Source organism: Protopterus annectens, chromosome 7.part0 (genome assembly GCF_019279795.1).
Source record: "Protopterus annectens isolate FY-2018-M chromosome 7.part0, PAN1.0, whole genome shotgun sequence".
NCBI classification, from domain to species: domain Eukaryota; kingdom Metazoa; phylum Chordata; order Ceratodontiformes; family Protopteridae; genus Protopterus; species Protopterus annectens.
This window is the reverse complement of record NC_056739.1, coordinates 1,417,304,898-1,417,325,001: the sequence shown is the minus strand read 5'-3', so window position 1 is coordinate 1,417,325,001 and position 20,104 is coordinate 1,417,304,898.

The window sequence follows — 20,104 nt, the reverse complement described above, 5'->3', positions numbered from 1 at the left end:
AGGGTGAAAAAGGAAGGAAGCAAGCAAATAGGTGTGTTTGAGAATATCCCTGCAGATGTCCTGATAGGGAATGATTTTGATAATGCAGTACTGTGTGTTCATGCAGTTACACGTAGTCAGGCTTCGAGACATGCATGTGGGTCAAGTAGCCTGGGGGAGACCCAGACAGACTGCACACTGGTAGCCAGGACTTGTGAGGTGGTTATTTCAAGGAGGCAACTACTCTGTAGTAGTGATACTGAAGGTGAACCACAGCTGCTTGCGAGTACTGATGTTCCCTTGGACAGAGTGACTGCAAGGACATAGGAGAGTAGTAGCACTCAGGCTGACAGTGAGGCCACTGTCAGAGGATGCCAGATATCCTGTGGAAAGGGGAGCTGGAAGGGTTACTAAGAGAGAGTTGAGACAAGCTCAGATCTCAGACCCTACATTACAAGGCCTGAGGGAGGTAGCCAGTGAGGCACCTGATTCTCAAGGGAAGGGGAAATTTGTATACTGAGACAAAGGGTTACTGTATACAGAGTGGACCCCTGAGGGAGGGCTAGAGGGTGAGAGACTACAGCAGTTGGTAGTGCCCAGAGCCTACTGTCTGGCACTTCTAGCCATAGCCCATGATATTCCCTTTGCAGGTCATATAGGCATAAAATGTACAAAGAGATGTATTATGCAGAACTTCTATTGTCCTGGGATTTCCAGAGATGTAACAGGGTACTGCAGGACCTGTGATCAGTGCTAAAAGGTAGGCAAGGCTGGAGGCAAAGTGAAAACTCTTTTGATGCCTTTGCCTGTGACTAAGGAGCCATTTCAGAGGGTAGCTATGGATATTGTAGGGACACTGAGTACCCCAAGTTCCACAGGGAAAAAGTACATCCTAGTGGTAGTATTTTATGCTACCAGGTACACTGAGGCAGTGGCTCTGTCCTCCATCGAGACAGAAAAGGTGGCAAATGCTTTGTTAGAGATTTTTAGCAGGGTATGTTTCCCAAAGGAAATATTGACTGATAGAGGTGCTAATTTCATGTCAGACCTGCTCACTTGTCTGTGGAAGTACTGTGGGGTGAAGCACCTAAAGACCACCCTATACCATATAATGAGGGAGGAAATGGATGATTGTAAGTAATATTGAATAATAATAATAATAATAATAATAATAATCATAATACTCATTATTAATGATAAAAGTGGATGATGACCTCTAAGTTTGCAGATGACTGTAGGCTAGGAACACACACTGAACCTTCAAATGATTTGGCCAGCCTGTAGGGAGATTGGTCTCAAATAAATAACTGGTGTCAAAACCACAGTCTTAAATTAAATACTAAAAAATGCATTGCTGTATCTTTTGTGAAGTCATCTACCCCTGGGAACTACCACACTGACAACATACCCCTAAGACATTTGCCCAGTTGTTCAGGGTTTGGGAACTTATGTGAACAGTGACTAAACTTTCAAATGGCATCACAAATACTTTGCCTAGGCATCTATACCTCTTCTGCAACATTAATAGAACAGTTTGGAGGGACAGGCATATTTCACAGACGATACTGCTGTTGTGGGACAGACTGCCCATCCACATAAAACAAAGTTCATCCCTGTACATTTTCAACTGCAACTTAGATATATGGATGGAAAACAGAAATTTTACCCCACAACTGCCCCATGTACTACAAATGGGCAGTTGCAGCTCCTAAATGCTTAATGCTAGGCATGGGCCCACTCAAATTATCTATAGTATGATCCCAATTATTCTCATTAGGGATAATATGTAATTATCAACCATGAGACAGGTAAGGCCAATCTATAACCAAGTGGGATAGATTATTTCAAACACAAAAGGGAAATTAACTAGATAAAATGACTTGCAAGAGTAGCTAGCCTAGTACTTACCTTACCTATGAATCCATAATCTTACATTTCAGATGCACATACAAAAATGCATAACAAACTCACCAAAAACTTGCAATGCTTTACAGATCCAAAAACTCTAACCAACACAACTAAAGCTACACTCTCCACTACTTAACACCTCCCCTCAGTAATTTATGGAGCACTCATTCCTATTAACTTCCAGGCAGCATAAACAGCAAAATTTGAGCAATACTATAATAAAGTGGCTAAATTATCAGCAAATGCCCTTTTCAGAACCCACTACTGAAGGGCACTGAAAGCCTAAATTGATTAGAACTAACTCATCAACTAATATATACAGAGCTTCTTCCCACCTATAACATTAGCCAGCAGTCATCTGCTTGTCTAGCAATAAATACTGTTCTATATAACTATTTTTGTACTCCATCATTATGATTCAATGAGGAAAATCTTTTTCTGTCCACAACCTTATCAAATCTGCAGGCCATGATCTATATTTATACCATGCTGCTAAGGCCTAGGACTCCTTACCTATATCCATCTGATAAATACCCTCCCTCCAGTCCTTCAAAACCATTCAATTGTCTCGGCTTTTGCCCAACCTCAGGATGATTATATTCCTAAATATGAACAAGTTCCTAATCATACCTCACACCTCCTGACTCACCCTTTACACTCACTTCCTAACTTTACCTAGATAAAAATGGACAGCTGGCCAGTTAGACTTTCCTAGTAGACGTCAGTAAACAAATAGGTTTGACCTTGTCCTTACAAATGTTTCCTCTGCCTACATCCCACTAATATAATACAATACAATATGATATACAACTTGTGATTGCAACAACTAAGCAACTGTAACCCAAGAAAAAAAATCACACCCAGATAATGAAATCTGTGGAAATAATTGGCCACCCACACCACAAGAAAAATCATCAGACTGAAAAAATATAAAAGCAATATTACTGGTCATTAACTACTTCATACTGCTCAATTGTCCCTGATTTTGTCTCATATTATTACCCTTATCCTTATAAAATGTTTTGATTTTATGGTAAATCACTAAAGACTACAGTCATTACACAGTGCCAGACATTAGAGCTTCATACTTCAGTCAGTAATGTCAGACAGAGTTTCATACTTCTTAGTCTTTAGGAAATCCATGTTCAAAACCCGGTTGTTCTCCAACTAATGTGAGTTAGGGTAATATTTAAAAGTTATACGTGATTTTGGACTTGTAAAGACTCTGGTGGTCATTAGTCTAGTATAAACCTAGGACTGTACCAGTTATGCACCAAACATGGCACAACAATGCACTGAATGCATTACTCATACTTATTTCATCCTATAGTATATGTTCCAAATTCAAGATTTGGCATAAACAATGAAAGAAAAGCTCATACATAAAAACGTACAACTGTCAGCATGTACCAGAATGTCTCACTGGAGCCATGTGTCAAGTAGACTGTTGTTTCAATTGAGCCAGCAGGAAAACCTACCCGGTATCTGAGCAATAAAACATGGCCATAATCACTCTCAAATACAACACCAAGAGGTGAAGTGAAAACTCTGGTTTCACAACCCCTCGACAAAACTAATTCTAAACTCATTATCACTATCCACAAAAGGAAAGCACAATAAATATTGTATAAAAAATACATAACTAATAAGCCACACTAACACCTTAAAATGGACCGCATCTTCTTAGTAGGGCTAAAATCCAGCAGAGGAAAGCAAAATGAACATGGTAAACCTCCTAGAAAACCAGACTCCCAAGCAATCAGTGAAAAAATAGCCAGTCAGCAATGTAAATAACACTCCTTCATTAACATAAAGACACACTGAAATTACTGCACACACAGAGTGCAGGAAAATTAGCATCCTATAAAGAATTAAACCTATAATACAAAGCTTTACACTATGTAAACCATGCAACATGGAAACAAGAAGTACATCAAACACATACTGCCCACTTCAATTTCTCCAGTAATTAAATCAAACACAAGATGTCATAAATAACACACAGTTTAAATGTGAATCACCCAAACATAAACATTTTCATGTACCTGTAATATACAAGTGTGTAATCTAAATAAGTCCTATTAATTCTTTGAGCAGCCATTTCCTACAATGCTGACTGCTTCTCCAGATGATTTACACAGACTCTACAGAACACCTTAAACAGCAGAATATCACTATTATCTGTAAAATGTACTCCAAGTCACCTATAGCAAATTTTGACAGACATTTATAATCCCACTGTCACCAACCAAAAAAGTTAAATTCTGAAACAGTATTAATTTAATAAAAAAGGCTGCACTCGCCTCTTGTCCAAACTTCCCTTATGACTGTGAGTTCCACAACTAAGCAGAATTCTGTAGAAAGGACACACATATTGTTTCATAACACCACATACCCACCCCAAACAATTAAATCAAGCCTTGTCTGTCCACATGATGCACCTAGACAATATCTGACTTTACTACTTCGTAATGAATGCATGAATATATTACAATGGTTAACACCTTCAGAAAAATACATACATTGAAATGCACAAGACATTTGTAACTCCTCAGCACTTAAATGTCTCACTCAAAGAAATGAAAGTTAATACCAAGCCAGAAACCAGTGCACGTAGCACCTCATCAAGTTTGATATGACCATCTCACATCTGCTGACACCCATTGTTTAACCCAGTATGTCCAAGATCAAACACCAAAGATGACTGTAGCAATGTTAGAATAATTAACATGCAAATCAATTGACTCAGGCTTGTCTTACCACAAACTAATTTCCAGTCAGTGTTTTAGTTAATGTAACAAACTTCAAGAAACTGAATTTTGGAGTGGAGATTGACATCTGCAGAAAATAATAAAGCTATGTGTTTCTGTAATGTATAGAACAACATTAGTAACCCACCTCCATTTTGTTATTGAAGCCTTGCAACTAAATAGTTCATTTATTTGTGTGTGTGCATGCATGTATGTATGCATTTAATTTATTGAATCCAAAAACAAATCTATTTTTGGTCATAAACTTTAAATGTTCAAAACACAAGCGCATATACACCTCTCAGTTCTCCCAGATTTGGGGGAACACAACTAATTGGTTCTCAAACTTTTGTTCCATCCCTCCTAAATCTGGAAATTATTTTGAGGGAATAGCACCGACTAAGAATACATTTCCCTAAACATTTTCTTTTTGTCCAGAATTACAAAGTAAAAGATGAAAGACATGACACATACAGTACATACACACATATACACACACACATTGTGTTAACACATATGGAGTTATTTCCCACAAAGGAGGAGCAGGCCACTTCTTCCCTTTTGTCTGGCTCCAAGTTGTTACAGAAAATTTTTGCGTCTTTCGGCTTTCCCCGGTTAGGGGTCGCCACAGCGGAACTCCGGTCCGCTAATGATTGGTAGTTAATTTTTACGTGCCGAGTTACCGGCCCTGATGCACAACCTTCAACAAAGGTACACCCATTCACGCATGTCTCCACGCAGAAGACACTCTAGCTGAGAATCGAACCAGACAGTGTCTTACTGTGAGGTGACAATGCTACCGCAGCACCACCACCGCGATCAAGTTGTTACAGAAAATAAAAATCATATTTATTGCAGTCCTTTGCAAAAAATGTTTGCAATTAAAAAAATTAGTGCACTCAACAACAGAAATAAAATTTCTCCAACTGTCTAATCAATAAAAAGGGTCTATTGCCATGGATATGAACTTTCCCACTACCTCTGTTACCGGCTTGGTAGGTATGGGCATCCTGAGGCAAGGTAGAAACTGCCTCATATTTATAGACAACCAGTTAATTATTAAACAAATTCATATGGTATGTGAGAGATGTCTTTACACAATGTCACTGAAGGCAAAGCTCTCACATAAAAGCACTCCTAATATCATTCCAGTAGTACACACACTGCACTGATCACACACAATTCAAAGCAGAAAATAGACCCATATATGGTGAGGCATTTAAATGTAACCTACCTAAACCCCAAATACATTCTAGGTGAAGTACACAAACTCTCTCAGTAACCCTGAATGCACTCTTTCAAAACAACACCCACATCAATCCATACTGCCACATCTTGTGGAGTCTCTACTCGTAACCCCATATGCCAACCCACCACAGAATCTAACATTCTAGTCAATGGAGGCCCCATTGTGAGATACACTGATGTCCCTCTCACCAGGCTGAGTAAAGAGAAAGTCACGGTCAGTTGCTTATCCAGGGCCTGGAGCCACCATATTACGAATGCATTCAGGTCGTTGGACCACAAGTACACGTATGAATCAGTCATAGACTATGTGGGTGTAAATGACCTGAGACTGAGGCACCTCCCTGGATAACACGAAGAGGGATATCATGGAGCTCTCACAATGTGTCTCTCAGGCTGATATGAGAGTAGCACTAAGTAGCATTTTACCTTCTCTAAGGATGATGCCACACTATGAAGAAAAGATGACTGACTTTAATAACTGGCTTAGTTTTTGGTGTCATTCCAATGTGATGCAATATTTGTCAGCATGGAAAGATATGGTTAACAGACCATGTTGCTTTACCAGGGATGATTTGCACCTCTCCCTTCTAAACTTTCAAATATTATCTAAAAAATTGTCCTCCCTGCATAGTTTTTTTTAGGTAATGCCAAACTGAAATTAATTCCGAAATAGCAAATCAAAATAAAGAAAATCTAACAGTGTTACTGCTCAATTCTAGGAGTCGAAACAAAAACATCACTCCCTAGAAGCTCTTCTGACCTTATAGAATGCTAAAGTCTATGCAGTCACTGAGATATGGCAACATATGAACATGACAGTTTAAAATCTTGAAAGTTAAGGAATAAATGTATGTTCCTCATATTGATCACTGCTGCAGTAGCCTTAACTATATGGTTTATATCTTGCATAGAATATAACAGTCAGACAGCCTCCAAAGCTTCAGGGTACCTTCCATGGGTCTTAACCAGCAGTCAGCTTCAAATGAGATGACTATGAAGAGAAGTTTGGGCACCAAGCCCTTCTGAGCTTTCCTGTGACTAAACACCAAGCTTTTCCCATAATGCACAGCAGTGTCCCTAACTCCTCAGATCAAGTATGCCACCTACTGATTTAAAAGGCAATACAGATAAAGAAAAAAAAAAACTGAGGCTGAAACATGGAACATGAAAGCTTTTATATCATCAAAAATCTTTCTAGGAATGGCAAGGTCGGGGATGGATGGAAGGAAAGGTGAGGAAGAATGTAAACAGACAACAAAGATGGAACATTATGGTGAGCGCATAACTCCTTTATCTGATGTTGCCCTTTTCAGTCTTCCTCTTTCGGCTTTTCCTGGTTTAGGGTCACCATAGTAGATCACCTGTCCACTCATGATTGACAGTGGAGTTTTACAATGTTGAGTTGCCAGCCCAGCGCCCAACCTTCCATAGAAGACACACACATGCACTTACGCCTAGGGCCAATTTAGTGTGTCCAATCCACCTACAGCATTTGGGATGTGGGAGGAAACCAGAGCACCCAGAGGAAACCCTTGCAACCACAGGAAGGACATGCAGACTCTGCACAGAAGGCACCCCAGCCAAGGATCGAACTGGAGAACCTCCTGCTGTGAGTTGGCAATGCTACCCACTGCACCACCATGGCTGCCCTTCATTCTTCCTCACTGATGGGTCAAAATACCCAGCAATGTAACTTTCTGAAGGCCCTCAGACAGGGATATGTCAGAACATTGTTGAGCCAAAGAAAGCTCTGTTTTTGGAGGCAGGTAGATATCAAATGGTGGAGGTGTGATGGGGAAGAAAGAGGTAATTTTAAATATATATTTTTGGAAGTGTAATGAGATGACAGACTTAAAAATGAGAACTGGGGAACAATACATGCTGAATAATGATAGAAAGCTCTGTTTTTGGAGGCAGGTAGATATCAAATGGTGGAGGTGTGATGCGGAAGAAAGAGGTAATTTTAAATATATATTTTTGGAAGTGTAATGAGATGGCAGACTTAAAAATGAGAACTGGGGAGCAATACATGCTGAATAATGATTTGGAGGAGGAATAAAGCATGATTTGAATGAGCTATGTAATGTTTGACTGACAGTGACTGGATAGATTATAAAAGATGTATAATGTTTGCAACTAAAAATATTTCAATGTGACTTGTTTTCATTTATATAAATGTAGATTAAGTTATCAGTTATGACATAGACAAAGATGTTTTCTGTTAAAAAAAAAAGGAAAAGAAAACCTTGGCATCTAGAAATAAAGTCCAAGCTATAAACTGATTTACCCATCCAGTATTAACTTACAGTTTTGGGGTAATTGGCTCTTCCCAAAAGGTACTGGATCAGCTGGACAGAAAAACAATAAGAATGCTTCACATTTAGCAAATGAAATATAAATATCAGTTTATAACAAGATTATATATTCCATTCTCAGAAGGTGGTATAGGCCTCCTCAAAACTGATTACATGTATAGATCTGCAGCCGTGGGACTGCATACATATCTGCTGACCTCATCAGATCCAAACAGTCTTGGAAGTTTTAAAACACAAAGAGACGAAGTCAAGGATGACCACTCTGTTTAGTTTAGCAGAATCATTCAAGAGGCAAGCAGAAATGGAAATCAAACCTGAAGTCGACAAAAATCATACAGCTACCAGATGTGCAAAAAAAAACAAAGGAAAGAATGTAAGATGGATCAGTTGGAAGAAAAAATGTTGAAAAGCCATAAATATAGTAAGAAGTATAGAGATCTCCTGGAACAACCTGATAAGGGTTTAACACAGGAATGGATAAGGGGGCGCTAGATGAAGCCAGAGGATGAACGTGTAATAACAGCAGCCTGGAACACTGGACTACACACACATTAGTTTACAAAGTCCATTGAACATGTGGGAGAAGCAGACAAATGTAGGTTCTGTAAAAAAAAAGAATTAGAAAGAGGCGCTGGGTGTGATATACTTATGGCAGAGGGCCTATACCCTGAAAGACACAATCGTTTGGCAAGATTGTTCCATTGAGGATTGTGCAAACTCCACAACAGAGAAGTAGCTGAGAAGCATTGGGAACATGAACCACAAAGTATTGTATAGAATGATGAATTGTACATCAGATATAATCAGCCATTACCAACAATCCCAAAAAGTAGATGTGAGACCACCAAACATATATTAGTTCCGGAAAAAGACACAGAAGTAGAATTGATCACTGAAGTTGCTACACATTGCCATCACACTGTCTTACATACACCAAGACACAAAATCATGAAATATCAAGATTTGTAGGTAGAAACAAGACCAGTGTGGATGAAAAATACCCAGACAGTTCCAACAGTAGTAGCAGGAGCAATGGGTTGAATAAAAAAAAAAATTGCTGTCATGTTTAGATATGCTACCCAAAAATGTAACTGTTTGAACTGCAGGAATCAATTCTGGGCCCATTATGGGTTCTATGAAGAGCACTTTTGGATAATGCAGGTTGAAGCAATACTAATTTCATGAAGTTTAACCATACCCTGACTTAGGAATGGGGTCCCTTTCCATAACGGCATTAAAAACCCAAAAGATTTGCAGAAATTAAACTGTACCTCGGACACATCCACTTAAATGGTATGTTTATAAAATAACATGCAACCTATCCAAGTTTAACCTAGACATATGCATTACTGCCTTAGTATCTTTTAAATGGACTATCCAAAAAATACTACCCTTACATGTTGCTTTAAAAAATTACCCAGGAAGCTGTAACAGACACTGAAATATGGCTTTGTAACTCAGAACTCATGCTCAACCACCTCCCCCAAAAAAATACTACTGTTTCCTCCAGAGAGCACTCTCATGAAAAACATTTAAAAATCCTCTCATCTAATAATACACCACCTGAAGTCACTTCTAATAGCAAATAATGAGAGAGGATAGTGGATGATTATAAGTAATACTGAATACCAATAACAATGACTACAATACTAATAATAATGATAAAAGTGGATGATGATGACTAAGTTAGCAGATGACTGCAAGCTAGGAGCAGGCACTGAATCCTCATATGACTTGAATATCTTACAGGGAGGTTTGTCTCAAATAACTGGTGTCAAAATCATGGTCTGAAACTAGATACTAAAAAATGCATTACTGTATCTTTTGGGAAGTCATCTACCCCTAGAAACTACCACATTGACAATACACACCTAAGAGTTGACCCAGTTGTTTAGGATTTGGGAACTTGTGTGGACAATGACTTAACTTTTGACAACATCTGTCTGTTGTTGTAAGAAAATCCTTCTATATTGCACAGATTATAAACAAAGGGATTGTGTCAGATCTATGCATGTCACTAACCCCCTTTACTCAGCCTTCATTCATTTCAATAATTGAACATAATGCCCCATTTGGCATGTATCTGTTCAGACACATGCAACAACTGGAGCTCCTACAAAGATACTTTACTAAAAGGATACAAGGCCTAAACAACAAGTCCTACATGGACCAACTGAAACCCCTGTCACTATACTCTGTATCCTACAGACACCTAAGCTGCAACCTGTGCCCGGCATTGCCTAGGCTTCTAAATCTCTTCTGCAACATTAATAGAACAGTTTGGAGGGAGAGGTATATTTCACAGAGGATACTGCCACTGTGCAACAGACCCCCCCCCCATTAGGGTTACCACCTGTCCCTCATTGAGAGGGACAGTCCCACTTTGGGCAGTTGTGTCCTGCGAAGAAAATAAAAACATTGGCAAACGTCCTGACATTTTAAGACAAAATATATTTTTTAGATTTTCTTGAATAGTTGCATAAAACCGAACTGGCCCATGCACTTCAAATGGGCAGACGTAGCTTCAAAATCTGAGAGTCATGCTGCTCAATGCTAGAAGTCTATATTTCAAAATACACTCGCTCAAAGCACTTTTTAAAATGGAGAACATCAACATTTGTGCATGTGTCCACTCAAATTATTGTTCTCATCAGGAGTAATATGTAATTATCAACCATGGGACAGGTAAGGCCAATCTATAACTAAGTGGGATAGGTTATTTCAAACACAAAAAGGGAAATAAGCAAGATTAAATGGCCAGCAAGAGCAGCTGACCTAGTACTTACATTACCTATGAACCTATAATCTTACATGTGATGTGCATATACAAAAACGCATAAGGAACATGCCAAAAACCTGGAATGATGTAGAGATCCAGAAACTTTCACACCAATGCAACAAAAATCTTCTTTTTGTTTCGGCTGTTCCCATTAGGGGTCGCCACAGTGGATCATCTGTTTCCATTTCTTCCTCTCCTCTGCATCTTTCTCTGACACACCAACCATATGCATGTACTATCTATCTATCTATATATATATATATATATATATATATATATAGATGCACAAATATAAATATATATAATATATACATACATACATATACTCACATATATACATATTTATATATATATATATACATTTATATATATATATATATATATATATATATATCTATATATCTATATATATATATATATATATGTACACACACACACATATGTATATATATATATATATATATATATATATATATATATATATATATACATTTATATATATATATATATATATATATATATATATATATATATATATATAAATATATATATATATATATATATATATATTTATATATACACACACACACACACACATATATACATAGGTCAACACTTGCACCACACCACATGCGACACATAGCTCTCCAAAACACACACCAGTACTGCCTTCACCAAAAACACAAACCACAAACCTACCTTCACAGATGATCTCAATAAAAATCTATTCAAACAGCAGAGACATCTAAGGCAGAAATGCACTCGACCACCACAACACAACAATAATCACAAGACACATAACTCTTCTAAACAATGTGCCACTCAACCAAAGCCCCTAAGGCAAAACATCATGCCCAGCACACTAGGCATAGGTGACTTGATAGTGAGGCACTCTGATGCCCACTCACTAGGTTGAATAATGAAAAAGTAAGAGTCAGCTGCCTGTCGGGTGCCAGGATCCGCCACAAAATGCATGCACTCAGGTCCCTCAAAAACAGGTTCAAATATGGCACTTTTATTGTACATGTGGGTGTGAATGACCTGAGACATACCTTAATGGACTACATGAAGAGAGGCATGGTGGAGCTCTCTGATTATGTAGCCCAGGCGGGTATGACCCTAGCCCTAAGCAGCATCCTACCATCACCCAGAATGATACCACAATACAGGCAGAAAATAATTGATTTCAACAATTGGCTAAGTTTCTTGTGTCATTCTAAGGGGATCCAGTATCTGTCTGCCTGGGATGACATGATTGACAGACCTCGATGCTTTGCGAGAGATGGTCTGCATCTGTCACCACTGGGCTTCCAGATACTGGCCAAGGCTATTGCTACCTTTATAATGCCTTTTTTAGGCAGTGTTCCAAAGACCAAATCACCACAGTAACAGCTACAAACAAATACAGTCTGAGAGTCATGCTGCTCAATGCTAGAAGTCTATATTTCAAAATACACTCGGTCAAACCACTTTTTAAAATGGAGAACATCAACATTTGTGCTGTAACAGAGACCTGGTATAAGGCAGCAGAATGCACCCCTGCACTACCAGGCTATAACTCATTCCACACCTTTCTGCCGCAGAACTTGGACTGAAGCACCAAATATGGTGGTGTTTCCATTTTCATAAAGGATCTGCACACCTCCAGACTGGTAGCCCAACATAACGCATAAGAGATACTTCAGGTGCAGCTAACATGGGAAAAGACAGCGATTCAGGTCATAGCCTGTTATAAGCCTCCAACCATGTCCGAAAACTCACACTCCACGTTCCTAGGCACCCTGGAGAATATTAGGTTCCAACCTAACACTCTCATACTGGGCAACTTCAACTACCCCTCCATTAACTGGGAAAACTACTCATGTACCAATACACTTGCCCAATGTTTACTGGAATTCATTAATTCCAATACCCTGTACTAGCTCGTTCTTACCCCCACTAGAGGTAGCAACATCTTCGACCTGGTTATTACTAACATGGGCGACCGTTGCCCTATACCAGTAGTCAACTCCTCCTGGTTAGATCTGACCACAAACTAATCACCTTGGAAATCTGCACCCCCCCCCCCCACCCCTGCAAAGATAACCACCATGAAAAACTTCTCTAAAGCTAACTTTGGACTCCTAAAAATAGAGGTGGCTAACTTCACTGCACTCATGCAAATGGAGAATTGTTGCATGACCATTGAATCATACAACAATGCACTGTATGAACACGTACACAAATGCATGGATCTCGCCATACCCAATAGAACCAAGATGTTCTCCTCCAAAAAACAGAAGCCAATATGGTGGTCTCCTGCCATAAACAAACTCTTCAACAGAAGTAGGAAAATGATGCAGAATAAGGTGAAGTCCCGAGGCTGGAAAAACTCCCTTATCAGCCTCAACAAAATGTTGAGATCCCTCATCAAATCCGCTAAAGCTAGGTATGAAAACTGAATTGCAGCAGATAGTAAAGACAACCACAAGGCTTTCTGTAGTTATGTAAAGAATCTCCACGGCAATACCCAGATTTGCTCTGAGCTACTGCACAATGGTATCTCCTAACGAGCCAACAGATATTGCCAATATACTGGCTGACAGATTCAGTGTCATTTTACCCCTCTCTCTCCCACCAAAGGACCAATCACAATACCAGTAGATTGCCAGGCACCCCAGTATTACTGCTGCACAGGTTAAAACAGCACTGTCCAAGACCAAGAATACAGCTTCTATGGGACCTTACAATATCCCTGGCTGTGTTCTGCATGAACTACAGAGTGAACTGACTCTGTTCAATCACAGCTTCACTTCAGGCTTTGTCACTACTGAATGGTGCACCACTATAGTCATCCCTCTCCACAAAGGAGGAGTGACTACAGACCCTGGGAACTATCACCCCATTAGCCTGACAAGTCTGATATGCAAAGCTATGGAACGCATCATCATGGACCTAATAAACAAGGATATAGGGAATCTCCAAACTCTGGATCCCAGACAGTTTGGTTTTGTGAAGCATAGTTATGCCTGCTCAACTTGGTCAACTTCTTTGAGTTAGTCATGACAGCTGTGGATGAAGGCAAGGTGGTTCATATAGCCTACCTTGATCTGGCCAAGGCCTGTGATACCATCCTCCACTAAGGAATCATAGAAAACCTCACTAAGTTAGGCATCAACCAGCTAGACAGGGGTCCAGGGAAGTAAATAGTGTGGGAAGAATTAGCCAGGGAATTGTTATGGCTAGGCTTTTATAAGCCCTAGAGTCGATAGCCTAGTACCAACTTATGAACCTATATCACTAGGTGGGTTGCAAACTGGCTCACAGATGGAACCCGGAGTGTGAAAGTAGTTGACTCCAAGTCAGACTGCCCACCAGTCATGAGTGAAGTCCCACAGGGTTCGGTCCTGGGTCCACTCCTGTTTCGTGTCTACTTCTCTGAAGTCCAGGTCAACAAGAAGGGACTCTGTCTGACAACGTTCACAGATGATTGCAAGTTGGGAGCCATTATTCACTCCCCAAGTGATGTTGACACCCTACATAAAGGCCTCACTGAGACCAACGACTGGTGTCAGAACCATGGCCTTAAGCCAAATGCCAAAAAATGTGTCATCCCCTTTCGGAAAAACCCAGTTCCCATTAATAACCACATTGATGGTAGTCCACTGAACAAAGAAGGTGTTATAAGTGATCTGGGAACAAAGGTTGACACATTGCCACTGTGGTCAGAAAGTCCTTCTATGTGGCACATCTCATTACTAAGGGTTTTGCATCCAGGAAGAAAAAGGTCATTGTATCCCTCTACTCTTCACTCATTAGGGTAATTTGAGTACAATGCCCTATTTGGCATGTACCTCACTAGACACCTGCAACAACTGGAGATGCTGCAAAAGTACCTCACAAACAGGATCCTAGGCCTTAGACACTTGTCTTATATGGACAGACTCAAAAAACTCCGACTATTCTCTGTCTCATATTGCCTACTTAGGGGAGATATCTGCTTGACTTTCAAAGCTATGTCTGACCCAGCTCTGTTAGAAATGTCACATCTAAAAAAATCTCAATCCTTCTGCACCACATGATCCAGAGACCTCAACCTCATTACCACAATCAACAGAACGTGCTGGAGGGACAGGTTCATAACCCAGAGACTGCCCATGCTATGGAGTAGACTTTCCATACATGTCAAACAGAGCAGCTCACTGGACCTCTTCAAGAGAAATCTTGATGAGTGGATGGGAAATAGAAAATTCGCCCCGGGATCACTTCAGTGGCTCTACTCGACAGAGGCACTGGGAACTAAGGTCAGGTGGCGTTATGCCAGGGTAATCCTATGGGCTAGGCTTGTAAAAGCTCCAGGGCCATTAGCCTAGTACACACCTATGAAACTATGAACATATATATATATATATATATATATATATATATATATATATATATATATATATATATATATATATAAATAAAAAAAAAAGAAAAACAGTATGCATATATATATATATATATATATATATATATATATATACATACACACACACACACACACACACACACACACACACACACACACACATCTATCATAGGTCCGCTTCTTAATCTTGAAAGCTGATAATCTTGAAATTCAAAATACTGAAGCCAAAATCTTCTTCTTCTTCTTTCGGCTTTTCCCGGTTAGGGGTCGCCACAGTGGATCATCTCTCTGCTCATGATTGGCAGTGGAGTCTTACGGTGTTGAGTTGCCAGCTCGGCGCTCTACCTTCCACAGAAGGCACACACACACTCACACCTAGGGCCAATTTAGAGTGTCCAATCCACCTACTGCATGTCTTTGGGATGTGGGAGGAAACCGGAGCACCTGGAGGAAACCCATGCAACCACAGGGAGGACATGCAGACTCCACTGAAGCCAAAATCTTAATAGTTCAAAATACCGAAAATGCAAAATACTGAATTTCATAATATTGAAAAAAACTACAGGATATTAACACTTACTATACTCCAGCAGAAGTACATAGAGAAACAAATAAAAGACAAAGCATATTAGTTTACTCCAACTATTACCAGGAGGGCAAGCCCTTCTGCACCCCCACCCACCCCCTGCTACTTAAATATATCAACTCCGAGATCGCACTTTACTACACTAAGATTAGTTATGTTGCTGTATAGCAAATTAAAAGGGAACATGACTATGGTTACAACTGGCAGTCATGAAGCACGTAATGGTATGTTTGCCATTTTCTTCTGTGGAGTGCGATCTTGGAGTTGATATATTTAAGTAGCAGGGGGTGCAGGGGTGCTTGCACCCCTGCTTATAGTTGGAGAAGACTAATATGTTTTATGTCGTTGTGTTGGAATATTGTAAGTGTTGGTGTACTCTGTTTTTTCAATATTATGAAATTCAGTATTTTTGAATTTTCAACATTTTGAACTTTTAGGATTCTGGCTCCAGTATGAGAAATGTCCCAAAACAAGATGTGAGCAAACTCCAGAAATAGTTCCAAACCACAAATCCCAAAATTATGGAGGCAGGCACAGAAATAAAAAGTCCAGAATCCGTTTATTGTGTAAGCGCTTTTGTAACCAAGTTATTTCTTCAGGCACATGATAAAAACTAGCAAAAGCACTCCATTTATATAATTAAATAAATTAAATAAAACAGTTTCCTTCCAAAATATTTAAAGGTACAAACAACATTAATTCAGCATTAATAGTCAACATCCTATTAGGTCAATAGCTACGCATATAAAATAACAAGAACAATAATAAAAAGTATATGAGGACATAAAAAACATCTAAGACATATTATAAACTAATAATGGCTATTTCTTAACTCTCCTGTTCCTTAGAACAGGTTTTAATGGTACTGAATCATTAAGTCCATACCCTCTCTGAGCCCCTAGTCTATAAATCCACTTCAATTCTGCTAATTCTGTATCGTTGATCATGTCCCCTAATGTCTCATTAACTGCCAGAACTTGAAGTACTTGAAAAAGGAAGGTATGTTCTATACCCACAGACAAATTGTGTTTGGCCAATACACCATATTCCTCCCCCCTTCTAGTGCAATAAAGATGGCCCCTAATACATTCTTTCAAATGTCGGTTGGTTTTACCGACATAAAATCTGTAGCACTTCACACAGGATGCTAAATAAATGAGATGTTTAGTATTACAACTGGCCTTAGTTCTAATCTTCCATAAATATTCAGTTTTGGGATGCCTAAAAAACCTGGATTGATCGATATACATACAATAATTGCAACTATTACAGCTTATAGTGCCCCTTTCAAAATATGTGGGTGTATTAGTAAATTGTGGGTAACATAACTGTTGTTTAAGATTTCTCTTACTACGATATGTAAATTTAGGATAAAAACGCACATGTTTTTCTGTTGATTCATCAACCAGTGGGATGTGCCAATTCCTGTTTATGATGTCCCTTACTTTAGTTATATCCTGAGTATAAGAAATTACCATGGGTACCCTGGTGTCCTTTATATTCCCTCCATCCTCAATTCCAGATTGTTTGGAAAAATACGGTCTACCTCTTGTATTTCTTTCCCTTATTATCTGCATATATGCTACAGCAATTTCCTTTTCTGTATAGCCTCTCCCTTCAAATTCATTTTTTAGTGTCAATAGACTTGGCAAAAAGTTGTCATCACTATTAGTAAGACGTGATAGTCTTAAGGCTTGCCCTTTTATAGTGTTAGGGAAGACATGGGATGGATGCATGCTGTGTCTATCCAAGTATGACGTATGATAGCAATCTTTCCTATGCATTCTGGTTATGACTCCTGAGTCAATTTGTATCACTGTTACATCCAAGAAGTCCATATGTATTCTAGATTTATTGATCATAAAGAGAACACAAACACACACACACACACACACACACACACACACACATATATTATATATATATATCTATATATATATATATATATATATATATATATATATATATATATATATATATATATATATACACCCACACACACACACACACACACAATTGGGTAACACAGGAGTATGCCTGCCCCAATTATGTCTTACTCCCTAACTGAATTAAACAAACCTGTAAAGCAGAACAACATCCCTGAATAGCTACAGATCACTGACTTTGTTGCATGAGTTCTTTTCAGCTATCTAGATTTTCACTGAAAGTTTAGATTTCTGCCTCATCCCTTTGGTCTATTTATCAGAAAACTGGTGTTTTTCTGATGTTACTAGAAATAATGACATATGTTTTAGTTTCAGACTTTATCTTCTTTAGGAAATGCACACTGAATTCTGGTTATCCTATCAACTTTCTAAGTTTAGTTTAAGTGAAAAATGTTTTTATTTTTGCCACCCCCCCCCCAATAATTTTAGTCTTCATCCCGATTTCTTGCACACTTTCATGCATTTTGAAAAGTATGGGAGCTATGGCAGAAACGTAATTTAAATGTTTCAGTAGGGAATTAACTTATCCCTGCCACAACTGTGTTTCCAAAGTAGGCATGCTTAAGATCTATGTGTCTGCTCCTACGAAAACGAGCAGCTCTGGGATTGTGAGGTTGATCCAGTGGGTGAGATTGTTGAAACGTCACAGAGTGAGGGATTACAACTTGGATGTTGAGGCTGTGTTCCAAGGCAAGAAATGTTCTTTCAGAAGGCGAGAGTGTCCTTTTAAGTAGTAGGTGGTTGTCAATGAACATGAGACAATTGCCCTCAGGATGCCTATTTTAACCGTGCTGGCTGCAGAGAAAGTCAGAAAGTGCAGCTTCATGGTTCCAATTGCTTGCTACTGTGGGATGGATGGTGAATAGTGCCTAAGAGATTATTAGGAGTTGCTTAACTGGAGTAATGTCTAAGATCTGTCTATCTACTACAGGCTGTTATTACATATTGGATATGCCACCGTACTAACCCTGACTAACTTCCTCTTTTTATTACTGGGCACTGCTTATCTATTACTTTTCTGTACTAAGTCCACATTCCTTGATAACCAAAGAGAGCATGATCTTGTAAATTAAGCTAGCGTCTATAGGAACATCGTTCTAATAAATATTTTTTAATCTGTCATGTGTTAGGTTTGTTAAATAGTTATGTAATGAGCTGTAATCATCTGCTAATATTTTGTACTGTACCAGCATTTTTTAAAATTGTGTTCATTGGAGTTATCTTCCCGGGTCTCTACTGAAAATGGACATATATCCAGTTAGACTAGCCTGGTCAACAAATGTAAAATAAAATAAATAAATAAAAATTTCCCAGTGCCCAGACATATACTGTTCTCTGACACTGCACGACTTATGTTAATTTTACATATTGTAAATATTTTAAATGTGCTTACTATGCAACCATATGTACAGAAACAGTACATATGTTTACTCTATAAATGAACTATGCTCACATATCTGTACTATGACCATGTATTGTTTTAAACTGTCAACCTCTCACAACATATTATTTTATTTTGTGTTTTGCCCTATTCGATGTTATCTCCTATTTTTAATCATGTATTTGTTATCATATATGACTTATTACTCTGTAATGTTTGTGGAGCTTTTCTACCCAGGACTCCACTGAAAACAGACACTAGTTGTCCAGTTGGACTATCCTGGTAAACAAATGTTCTTCTTTCGGATTTTTCCAGTTAGGGGTCGCCACAGTGGAACTCCGATCCGCTAATGACTGGCAGTAGTTTTTTACAGTGCCGTGGTGCCAGCTCGACACCCAACCTTCAACGAAGGCATGCCCATTTACTCATGTCTTTTGAATGCCACTCGACCATGGGGAGGACATACAGACTCCACACAGAAGGCACTCCAACCGAGAATTGAACGGGAGAACCTCTTGCTGTGAGGCCTCAATGCTACCGCTGCACCACCGCGTTGTTAAATAAAAAGTAAAATGAGTTGAATAATAAAAGTCTATACACAATCAGGAATGAATGATATTGCATAACTATTGACTATTAAGTGTGTTCAGAATTTCTGGAGTAGCTTGTATTGAGAAAGATTAAGCTCTGCATCCGTACAGTGCACAACTAAAATGGCTGTGCAAGGAGCAGTGCCTTACAAACATAGGCAACTTATTATAGCAGATAAACACAAGAAATTCAATGAATCCATTGGCCAATAGCAATACAGCACAATTAAAA